Below are 11,966 nucleotides of genomic sequence, written 5' to 3'. Positions count from 1 at the left end.
CAACTTGCAAAACTGAAGTTTCCAGAGCCAAGGGGTTTGGTTTATAGTACTAGACTTTTTTCAACTTTATGCTAGACTTACAAATTGACCAACTTTTACAATAACTGTATTCACCAATGTAGCACAACTTCCTGTATAATTCATGTATACTGTGCAAAAGTTTTAAATCCCTGATTAGAGAAATGCAAGTTTTCCATAAATTAGTTTGCCATTAAGCTTCTCATTCAAATTTTAACACGTCTTTGTATAGACATTACCGTGGCTTTTAATACATTTTTTTGAGTTAAAAAAGTTGATCAATTTATGCTGAATCTATGTTTATTGTATGTTACCAAATTTAAGAACTTTTCAGTCCAGAAAAGCAGCAATTAAATATCAAATTCCCTTCCCCAGACGAGTCCATTTGAACAAATCAGTGAATCAAAAATGCACTTTTCAATGATTTTTCTCTGTAAAATGAATATAACAATACATTCAGCTATACATGCTCTGTCTCTTATCCATCAGATGTTACCACAAAAGTAAGCTTTTTTTAATGATTATTGTTTTCAGTTTGGGTTGAGGTTAGAATGTATTTAGCATGCTCTGTCCAGTTGTAGCATTAATATTAATATTAGAAAGGACTCATAAGATATGCACTGCTAAGATGTGATGCATTAAATCCAGCTGTACATTAATGGTTTGAAGTTATCCTTCCAAAATATGTTTCCATTCCTCTGAGGCAAGCTTCCCAGCCAAAAGTTCCTTGTCCCTGAGGGAATATTTTGTTTCAGCAGATGAAAATTCTTAGAAAATAAACCCCATGGGAGATATTTTTCCAGTGTATTTCATTGGGATACACATATTTAGGAGCTACGGACATATAGAGGAAGAAAGACAGAGTGGTATCAGAATGTTTTAATACAGGAACAGTAGAGAATGCTTCCTTTAGGAACTGGAAGTCAAATACCCACTTCTGGTTGCCAGACGTGAGAATTTGCAATTTTTTGGTTCATACTGTGAAAGGAGCAAGGTTGGAGGAATAATTCTTGATGAGTGGTCTATAGTAATAAACAAACCCCATAAAATACTACATAGTTTAATATTGTTGTCATTTTCCCAGGGTCTATTTGAAGGCTGGGTTTGGAAATGGTGTATCCCATGACAGGAACCTGTGGTTGTTAAACCAAATATTTTTGGAGTTTGCCACGTTACATTTTGTGGAAGGTGTTTAAGAACAGATCTAACACGGAAACATTGTACAGTGAGATCTGAAAGACAAATCAAAATAGTGTTTAGTTAAACAATGAAAAACTGATAGAAACAATCCCAGAATGTATTTGACGAAATGTTGAAAGACCAATGGGGGATTGTACAACTCATGATCAGGTATTCATCATAGCCGTATGGTGTACTGAAGGCAGTCTTCCACTAATCCCCTTTGTTATTATAAATGGGATTGTATGCACCTAGTAAGTTTAGTTTAAAAAGGAAATCTGTAACGCCACAATTTCATCAAAGAGTTCTGAGACCTAAAAGGGTTTGGATTTCTTAAGTTAGTTTTGTTTATGGGTGTAAACAATGGATTTTTTTTTTCTAAACTAACAAACAGCAGTGACAGGAGATGCAGCGTTGCAGATAAGTCCTCTAATTTTTCTTAAAGTACTTGGACATGATTTTACTTTCTGGAATTAATATGGGATACTCACAATGTCTGGGAGTAGTGGTACCATGATTTAAATCAATGGCACAATCAAAAGTACAGTGCAGTGATAAAGGCTCAGCCTAGCATTTATAAAAGGTCAGCGCACTATGAATGTCCCGATGAGAGAACACACTGGATATCTGAAGCTGCTGAATGAATGGAATGAGTAGTCATTTTTTCAAGACAAGTAATCACACATTTAAAACTCCAAGACAAGACGTAGCTGGACTATCAGTCGATGACTGACAAGTGTTGTTGCAGTCCGGGCAGATTAGGAGGATCAGATTGAAAGATTTTAAAATTAAATATAAAGAGATTTGTTCTTTATGTAAAGTCCCAATTTGTAAGTTAAGGGGAACATTTTTGAACCGGATAGATCCACGAATTACACTTTCATTTGCAATGTACAATAGGCTTATTGAGAGGAGAATCCAATACCTTTGAACCAGAGGTTGTTCAATAAAGTTACCAGCAGCCGCTGACTTCAACAAGGGCATGATATTACAGGATATTTCTGAATGTGAAATCAAATCTGGGAAAAATCTAGAAAAGATCAAACTGACTGGAGAACTATATACACTGCCTAAGATTGCTACCTACTTAGATGCTAGATGATTTCAGGAGGCCCTTTTTGCTAAAGATGCCCTTGGTGCGACAGTACATGCAAAAGCCAAGAGTACACCTGTAAGGTTGTTCCTATATAGAGGGGGAATTCGGTCTACCTGTGTTAGTTCCTCTGTAGGGACAATAATTACTGCCAACCAAGAGAACTTCAATTTTAGGATGTGTTCTATTTATTGTGACCACTCCTTGAAATAAAAATTAATTTTATTGCAAAATGTGATAAGGTTGTCAAGGGAAGCTGGAATATCTTCACATGCCAACTCATCCTTGATTTTGTCTGAGAGACTTTGACAGAAGGCAGCTGCCAATACTTTATTATTGCAGCAGAGCTTGAAGCCAGCATATGAATACAAATGGTGTAGGGCAACAGACTTGCGGTGTAAATGCAATAGATTGAGTCAGAAGAGATCCAACTAGGCTCATCAATGACTTTCCGAAAGTCTGCAATGAAAGAGGATCATTATCTTCCCATGAGGGTGAGGCCCAGGCAAGAGCTTAGACATAGAGGATTGACATGACAAAGATGTAGCAGCACAGTGGCCTAGTGGTTAGCACTTCTGCCTCACAGCACTGGGGTCATGTGTTCAATTCCCGACCATGGCCTTATCTGTGTGGGGTTTGTATGTTCTCCCTGTGTTTGCGTGGGTTTCCTCCCACACTCCAAAAAAACATACTGGTAGGTTAATTGGCTGCTACCAAAAATTGATCCTAGTCTCTGTCTCCCTCTCTGTATGTCTGTCTGTGTGTGAGTGTGTGTCTATATTAGGGAATTTAGACTGTAAGCTCCAATGGGGCAGGGACTGATGTGAATGAGTTCTCTGTACAGCGCTGCGGAATTAGTGGCGCTATATAAATAAATGATGATGATGATGATGATGATGTAGTTCCCAGGCTGGAGCTCAAAATGCACAATAGTTAAGGAAACTTCTAAACACCTGAGGATCCACACCATTTCTAGGTAGCAAAGGAATGCAGAGGGAGATTGAGTCAGAAAAGATTGACAGAGTAGGCATTGCTACAGTAGGTACAGGAACAGAACTATCACTTCAAACTTCCGTACCTAGCAAGAGATGTCTGAAGCAAGTCTGACAGTCCTTGAAGACATTATGTTCTGTCCTCACTATAAACTTTCCTTTGTTCTGAATATAGTCAGACAGACAGCATAACAACTCCTACTTTAAATATCTAATCTGGATATCAAGAATGGTAATTATTATAGTAGTAGAAGAATATGTGAAGTCAAGTCGTAAAACTGTGACAAACAAATGGTAGAATGCAATTACAATACGAACAGATGTGATACAATGTGAACATAAAAACATGACATAACTGCATGACCTGTCAGAGGGTCTTACCATTGAAGCTGTGCTGATACTGCACCTCTTACTGACCATGTGAGATCTAAGATGGAAACCACCTGTCACTTTGCCAAGGTGCATTGAGAACTAACTACGGAGGCCTGAGTGTTTAGTTAAGCTGATACTATGCTGGCGGAGTTTACACAGAAATAAATGCATATATAAAAAAGCAATGCTGAAGTCATAATACATTTTAGAATAAAGTCTTGTTTCAGCAAATTATCACAGACTGAGTGAGATTGCTACTTTTTGTGTGGACCCACTGTGCTGACTTACCTGGAGCGTGGGATTTTCACCAGGACCACTGTAAGGACATAGTGGGCTTAACTGTAAGTCACCCACAGTGGGGTTTAAGGGACAGTGCACAAACGAGATAACAAAGGGATGAGATTCAAACATAGTCAGGGGCAGGCCAAGGGTCAGGAAGGGCAGCACAGACCCCAGCTCAGAATACAAGCCAAAGGTCAGGGTCCAGCAGACACAGATGGTCAGAAACAGCCTGGGTTGGTAAGAAGTGATTGAAACAGCAAACAGACAACATGAACACGGAACAAACTAGTTCAGCCACTGGTAATCAGATAACAATATACAGTGATTGCAGAACAGAATAACTATTAGTTACTGAGACACGCTAAAGTGCTATAGGAGCTATTTTAAATCCAGTCCAGAAATTCAGTGCTGGGTGTAAGAATGCTGGACCAGCTAATGCTGCTACAAGTGGCACAATGCACCTTCTTTAAATCCAGCCTGCCCTTCCATGTAGCATACGGATGAGGGTGTCCATAGGAACCAAACTACCTAGAGCATAGAGCCTGACCATGTCTATTTGCCAGCAGCCACTGCGGCTCACAGTATAAATGAAAACCTCCCATCCAATCTGTTCAATGGAGCTTTAATAGAGTACAAATAGATTAACTTCTATGCCAGAGCACTTATCATTTACTTATTATATGCGGAATTTTGGAAGAGAAAAGGGCCCAAACTCACAAGAAGTTCAAACTGACATTCAAACCATGTTCGTCCACAAATCTCTCGGTGTCATTATTCTACACCGAGAATTCTTAACCTCTGAGTCAACTTCATGATTAATGTAACTGACTTGGTGAAATAGCTGACATTGAAGAATATTGCCGCAGCTGCTTCCTTGATACAGCAACACAGCAAATTGATGAGTTAATGGTGTTTTTTCAGTACTGAAATATTATGGTAGGCTTAAAGGTATGGAAGCATTAAACCATTGTAAATAACTTAAAGAATATAACTGTTATACATATTTAAATATACATATTCCTAGCTCACTGCTAGTGTGCCTGCACAGATTTGATATTCAAGGACAATACAAACATCTATCTAATAAACTTTTTATATATAGAATTGTGCAGGTGGAAAGGGAACATTCACACTGGACTAAAAAACATTTTCACTATCAACATAGTAAGAGATTCTTGACTGTAAGGATGGTGACGTTGTGGATTTTATCACCCAGGGAAGTTGTGAAGGCAGATTTATAACATTGATTTTAAAATTAGAGTTAATTAGTTGGGTGCCTTTCTTACAATGAATGGTATTGTATCAGTAATTATACCTAATTACACAGTGGGGTGATTGGTCCAGGGTGTTAATTAGACTACCCACTATAGGGACAAAAAGGAACACCCCCCCACTTGACCCCCTCCCTTTGATCGGTCAATTTGGCAGTTGCCTACTGGGAGTTTTTGATTTTGGACTTGTGTCTATTTTCATCCATGCTTACTACAGTATATATTTAAAGACACATGAAGAAAAGATAAACAGCATCTGTAAATATGAATGAAGACATGTTAATATCTCTTTTATGTCTCTCATCATATTGTTTGATGCACTGAAATTATATGAATTGTAATTTATCTGAAGCACAGTCTTTGGTGACAAGCAGACAGAATATAGTAGTTGTGTATCTGTCCCAGGGGCGGGCTGGGTCGGGGGGGCAGGGGGGCATACGCCCCCCGGGCCGGACCAAAAAAAGTATATTTTGGTCCGGTCCCTAGTCTTTAAGTATTACTTGGTGGCTGGCCCCTCCTCCAGGACCAGCCACCTTCTCCTATTGGCTGCGGATCCCTAGGATCCGATCCCCCTCCCTCCCGTTCAATACGTGTGGCCTTGGTGTCACATGGGACACGCAACACGTGACAGGTGCCGTCCCATGTGTGAAGAGGATCGTCCAGAGCGTGGTGCGTCTGTAATAAGGTGAGTGCCGGTGAGGGCTGCGAGGTGGTATGTAAGTGTATTGTGTGTGTATGTCAGTATAGTGTGCGTGTGTGTGTGTGTGTGTGTGTATGGCTGGTCAGTATCTATTGTGGGAGGGAGGCTATTAATTTAATGGTGGAGTGCAGGTTGGGGGCTAATTTTGGGTGCTATTTTATTTATGGGTGGTAGGGCAATTTAATTTAATAGTGGGGCCTATGAAGTAAACATGGGGTGGATTGAGAGCGATTAATTGAATGTGGGCTGTTTGGGGAAAAATAGGTCTAGTTATTAAATTTTATTATGAATTATTTTATGTCTGGTATGGATGTGGGAAATGGTTATATTTATTAAACGTAAATGCTATTTAATTTATTGCTGGGGCTGTTTGGAGGGAGGGAAATAGGTTTATTTATTAAATGGGAATACTGTTTAATGTTGGGGAAAATAGGTCTATTTATTAAATGTTATATATATTAAATATTTAATGCTATTAATTTAATGTCAGGGCTAGTTGGAGGGAAATAGAGCTATGTGTCTAATGTGAATACTATTATTTTAATTTCGGGCTGGAGGGAGGCTTTATTATAAAATGTGGGTGTTATTGATTTAACAGTGAGGCTGGTTGGAGTTTTCTAAATTTCATGTACCCATTTTTTTTCCAAATAGGGCTTCCGACATTCCAGGATACAGACAAGCAGCAACTGATCTAAAAATACCAGCAGCCACAGGTGGTGAAAGTGACAAGAACAGGTAGGAGAGAGCAGGACAGTCTGCGAACTGTCCTGAATCTGTTGGAGTAGTCCCGAATTTGGGTGACTGTCTCACTTAGTCTGGATTTGGTCTGACTACAAGGACAGCTGGGAGGTATGTCCCGCTTGACACTGTACTGCTCGTGAAGGCAGAGCTGTATGCACCTAACAGTAGTGCACACAGTATTGCCTGTGTATTTGTCTAAAATGATAACCATGTTACATCATAGGGGTCCCCCCTGTCTAAAGTACCCCAGGCTCCCCAGAGCCTTAATCCAGGTCTAGGCCAGGGTGTCAATTTGACACCTAGTGATCTGCTTCTCCTCCCAGTACCACCCCTCATATTATCTGTTTTACGTTAAACCTAAAACAAATAATAACCCTATTAGTATATAGTCCAAAGCAAAAAAACAAGCCCTTTTGCTGGCAAAAACATCAGGTTTTTAAAGCAAAAGGGCATTTTGTATTCTGATAAATCAGCCCCTGCGTTCAGTACTGTAATAGAACATTATGTAATCTATTGCTATAATATGATTTATACCCCATTATAATCAGCGAGGTATGCAAAAAAAAACAAAAATAAAAGTGCTGTAGGGAGAAGTAACATATAAAATAAAATGCAATGTAAAGTGAAGGTTTTTTTGTTGCATTATTTGATTTCATTATTTAAGATTTATAATTTATAATAATAAAGTATTGCTGGGTTAAGCAACACTAAAATAGCCTCTTTTTATATTGATAAATATATATTGTACCGAAGACTACCCTTTATGGATGGGCCGCTGCTTATGGGCCAGTGCTTTGTGCTTGCCCCCTGGGCTAAAGTCTGCTAGCTAGCCCCTGATCCGTCCCCTGGTCACACTAGCTAATCCATGAGACATCTGACTCACTGATGAGAAACCCCATCTGAAAACAATTACATATAAAAAACTATTACAACATAATGTAAAATTTCGAATATCTCATTACAATATCAGTTTCTGCAATTTTATAAGCAAAATGATAAAAAAAAAGAATATTCTCATTTTTACCATGTTAGCGGTCATTTACAAAAAGTGCAAAACGGCAAAAGCAAAGTGCAAACGGCCTTTTGTGACATCTCGTTTTTACTGTTGGGCAAATGCACTAATTTTCACGTGTAAGCATAAGCATAAGTCAAAGTCGAATAATTGGATGAAAGAAATTATATTGATTAATATTGTTTTACCGTGCGATTGCAATCAGTACTCCACGTTTCATGGCGCAATCGCACGATAAATAACGCATGCATACACTCGCACTTACACATTCACTTATATATAGTTCATATTTATTAAGATTCCAATCCACATTCATTTATTAGTAAAATATATTAGATTGTTTATTTATGCATATATAATACTATAGAAAAAAAGTATTTATGGTTCAGGTGTTTTAAAATGTAAAGAGTTTGGTCTCATATTAAAGCTTATTTCACCAGCATTAACCCGGTGTGGACGGAATAGCGATTGCATCTAGCGATCGCAAGATACAAGCAATATGAGATTAATACTCAAAGGTACTTTTGTTTGGGTCAGTTTGAACTGGTCAGTCAGAGTCAAATCATGTGAACAATAGGGTGGGGGTAGTTTCCCCTCACCCTTTGTAAGGATCAAATGAACTGACCTATAACTTGCAAGGAACTGGAATATCATTAACCCTGGACCAATGAAGACCTCACTAAGTGTTGTAATCTGTACACTATATACAAGCATGCTGGCTTTTGTTCATGGATGCATTCATTGAACCTAGGTGAACCCTATAAAGAAGATGTAATGTATTTTGTGTTTTATACTTTCCTGCTTTAATGTAACATTTTTAATATGTAATAATGGCTTGCTATAAAATCCTGCTATATTTTGCAATTAAATACATTGTGCGTTGGAACCACAAGAATCTCATTGGACAATGTTTTTTGGGTAAGCGATAAAATACCTTTAATACCTTGTTTATCTCAACATGAAACACTTTCTCCAACTTTTCTGATACTGACTTGGATTCAGTGATGCATTCTGCTGAATCTTAAGAACTTGATAGTGACATTTTGGGACTGGTGAATCCAAATCAAAACTTTATTTATTGCATAGGATACTTACACGTCACTTCACTATGTAAAAAAAAGAATTCTAAAATATTTATGTGATGTCTGCCTTATTATAAGTCTTGTATTTTCATGCTTTGAGCCAATTTCTGATTAAAAAGTACAATTCCCTCTACAATCTTTATAAAACAAAAATTAATTATATGTTAATTTAAGATAAACAATCTCCAGCAATTGTCTGTATTCTATAAACACAATCAACACACAATGCTAAAAAAAAAATGAGTTTATTATACTTTAATTTATTAATCAGGGAAATCCATGAAATATAATTATCTTCCTGTAATTATACTGAAAACGTTATGCTGTTTACAGAAAATACAATTTGCATAATAACTGCTGGGATTGGTGCCAAACTTATTTACCTCCTTGTTACTGTTATTGTACAAAGAAAAGAAAGTGATTTTTGCTGTCATATAAAAAGTTAACAGCCAGAGATAACAGTGGTTATGCTGGACAGTGACTGAGTACTGAACGTGAACTGCTAATATTCTATTTTCCTATATTCTCAGTAATTATAGCTTTTGTACGGGATAAAGTGGAAGTGACAGAAAATGATGATATAAAGCAGCCAGCAAAGCAGTAATTTCTAAATTAAGTAAACATTTCTGGAATTTCCTGAATTAGCATACGGGGTGCGTGGCAAAGCAGCATGGTAGCACCGTAGATGGCATTAATGCCCTGCAGCAGTTGAGCTTCGGGTGTGATTTGGACCATGGTTTGTATTTTGTCTGTGTGGTTTTCTAACTGGTGGGACAATGGGTAAGGTCATTGAAGTACATGGAGTGGGTGATGTATGATCTCAGGTGAGTGAGAGGGGGAGATATTATGAGGATGAGGGGGGTTAATTAAGAATGGTGATGATGATGATGATGATGAAAGGAGGTAAATGATGGAGAATGATGGTTAATAATTTAGGAATGAATGTCTGCCTTTAAAAATTAAAAATCTTTGGATGCACACTATAATGAAGTGTGCTGCTCACGGCTTTCAGTAGGAGAGGTCTTACCGTTCTACAAACATGGCTTGCACTGAGGTCACTGGTATCAGTTGTATGTGTGTTTCATTACCTATGGCTATGATTCCAAGCATCAATGCCTCTCTCATTTCTTGTTGCCAGTTCCCACATAGGCCTGAACTAGAGCTAAACTGTGTTGATGATTTTACATTCCTAGAACTCTTCCTGCTTATGGGAACTTTTTCTGAACCTATTTGTGTCTTGTTAAAATTTGCAAGAACCACGTACGGAGCTTCTAAACTTGGTCGCACATTATTTATTATGTGCCCCTGAGCTTGGTTTGGGTTCTTGTTTATACACATGTGCCCCTCCCTGTACATGGCCTGGTGTCTGTTTTATAAACTTGTATCTGTGCTCCTGGCTCTCTGAATTGTTGGAACTCACAATGATATCCCAGTGTTGTTGTCATATTTTTTACATTACCGCTGGAGTAACTGAATTTGGCATCTAAGGCTCCCTCCTGAAAGCTCTTTTGTGTAGGAATATTTACTGCATCCACATTTAGGGGGAATCCAATTCTTAGACAAAGTGCCTCTGGAACGGTCTGTGAAGATATTGCCCCCATTACAGTCAGTATCTTTGACAAGCCATTGAGTGTAACATAGTGTCTCAGAAGTGTGACACAGCACAATTCTGGTGATGCATACACAAACAGCTTCCTGCTGAATAAACAGTGCTTTTATTGTTTACTTTACTGATAAATAGCACACTTACCATCAGGATGACACCAGGCAACCTAACACTGAGCTTCTGTCTAGACACTGGACACTATCTGGCATCAGTCACCCTGAACAATGAAAAAGACTTTACACTCCTCCCCAAGTCCTAGCTTGATTGGCAGGTGACACTCCCACCTTGCCTTTAAAAAGGCATTCTCTGCAGGTGTTTTGTTTAATCACTCTTCACCCTGTCAGCCTGCTGTTAGATGTGGAAAAAGATACTTTTAAACCACTTCAAAACATGAAAGCTAAATCAAATCACTCCATTTGTCAGAGAGGATACAATGTAATGGTACTGATGTTATTTGCTATAATAGTATATAGTGTTTAAACACTTGACTAAGTCTTGTAAGAAGAACATATTGTACTTGGACATTTTTTCAGACATTGCTTCCAACTATCTACAGTAATTTAAAATAAAATATGTGCACTCACAATCTAGGGAGCATAAAAAAAATGTCAGAATGCAGAATGAAACTTCACAACTTGAAAGATACCAGTAAAGATTACATCAACAGTATAACCTTCTGATCACCTTAAATGATGCAGTCAGGTGCCCTGGAAAGAAAATAATTCCTCTGCATCTTGAGACATAATGGAAAGTAGAAACTGCTGACATATTTTATTAACCACTAGATGAGAGAACATAGAATGTGAGATAAAAATCTAAATTGTACACAGTTTTGCAGCACCGAGCAATACTAAATTTAAAGATTCATAGAGGCCACCAAGACATAAAAAATCCACTCTTGGCAGGACCAGGAGTTTGGGTCAAGACATGTAAATGAGACTCCACACATTTTCAGATGACATTCACTGTATTCTTGCTGTTGTGAAATGTAGTTCTTCAGCCCTCATTTACGATGAAATGTAACTGCATCAACAGAATAGGTGAAGAAAATCATACAGAACAGGTTGTTTGGTGCTAGTTACAGTATAAAACTGATTATCAGCACAACTGCTACTAGGAACCATTGATCCTTCTCAATATCAATCCTCAGATTCACCAGTCCTAGTTGTGTGAATATCTGTAATTGTGAAAGACATATTTATCTTTGTCATTCTCCTACATTGCTAGACATCAATCATAACAATATATATATATATGTCCATGTTTTTACCTATCGGGACTCATTTTATTGTTAGGAGCAATGGGGGAAAAAGGGAGCAAATTTGCACCTTGCCTAAACTATGTTGCACAGGACTGAATTTAAAATTAGCAGATAGATTTAAAGTTGACAGGGGACATGTCCTAACTCAACTCTAAATAGTTCTGTGAAAATAAACAAGTCCATTTTTTGTATCCTACATGCAGTAGTACCCATTGTTTTCTCTGCATGCAAATAAAGAAATGCACTCTATATATACTTTTGTTTCATATGCTAGGTACTCTCCTACGGGAGATGCCTTCAGGTTGGCAGATGAGCTTATCCCAATATAGCTATATTGTGCACAAAATTCTCATATTT

The 11,966-nt window shown here is 37.9% G+C and overlaps 1 long non-coding RNA gene across 1 annotated transcript; it reads right to left on the bottom strand.

The window, feature by feature from the left end:
• Positions 1-882: 882 nt before the first annotated feature.
• Positions 883-3,695, bottom strand: LOC142157873 (uncharacterized). Its single transcript, XR_012692668.1, has 2 exons — positions 3,664-3,695; positions 883-1,250 (listed from the first exon to the last, which is right to left on the bottom strand). It is a non-coding gene; the product is annotated as an uncharacterized LOC142157873 (long non-coding RNA).
• Between the last annotated feature and the right edge of the window lie 8,271 nt (positions 3,696-11,966).

Source organism: Mixophyes fleayi, chromosome 5 (assembly GCF_038048845.1).
Source record: "Mixophyes fleayi isolate aMixFle1 chromosome 5, aMixFle1.hap1, whole genome shotgun sequence".
NCBI lineage: Eukaryota > Metazoa > Chordata > Amphibia > Anura > Limnodynastidae > Mixophyes > Mixophyes fleayi.
This window is presented reverse-complemented; position numbering and strand designations above follow the sequence as displayed.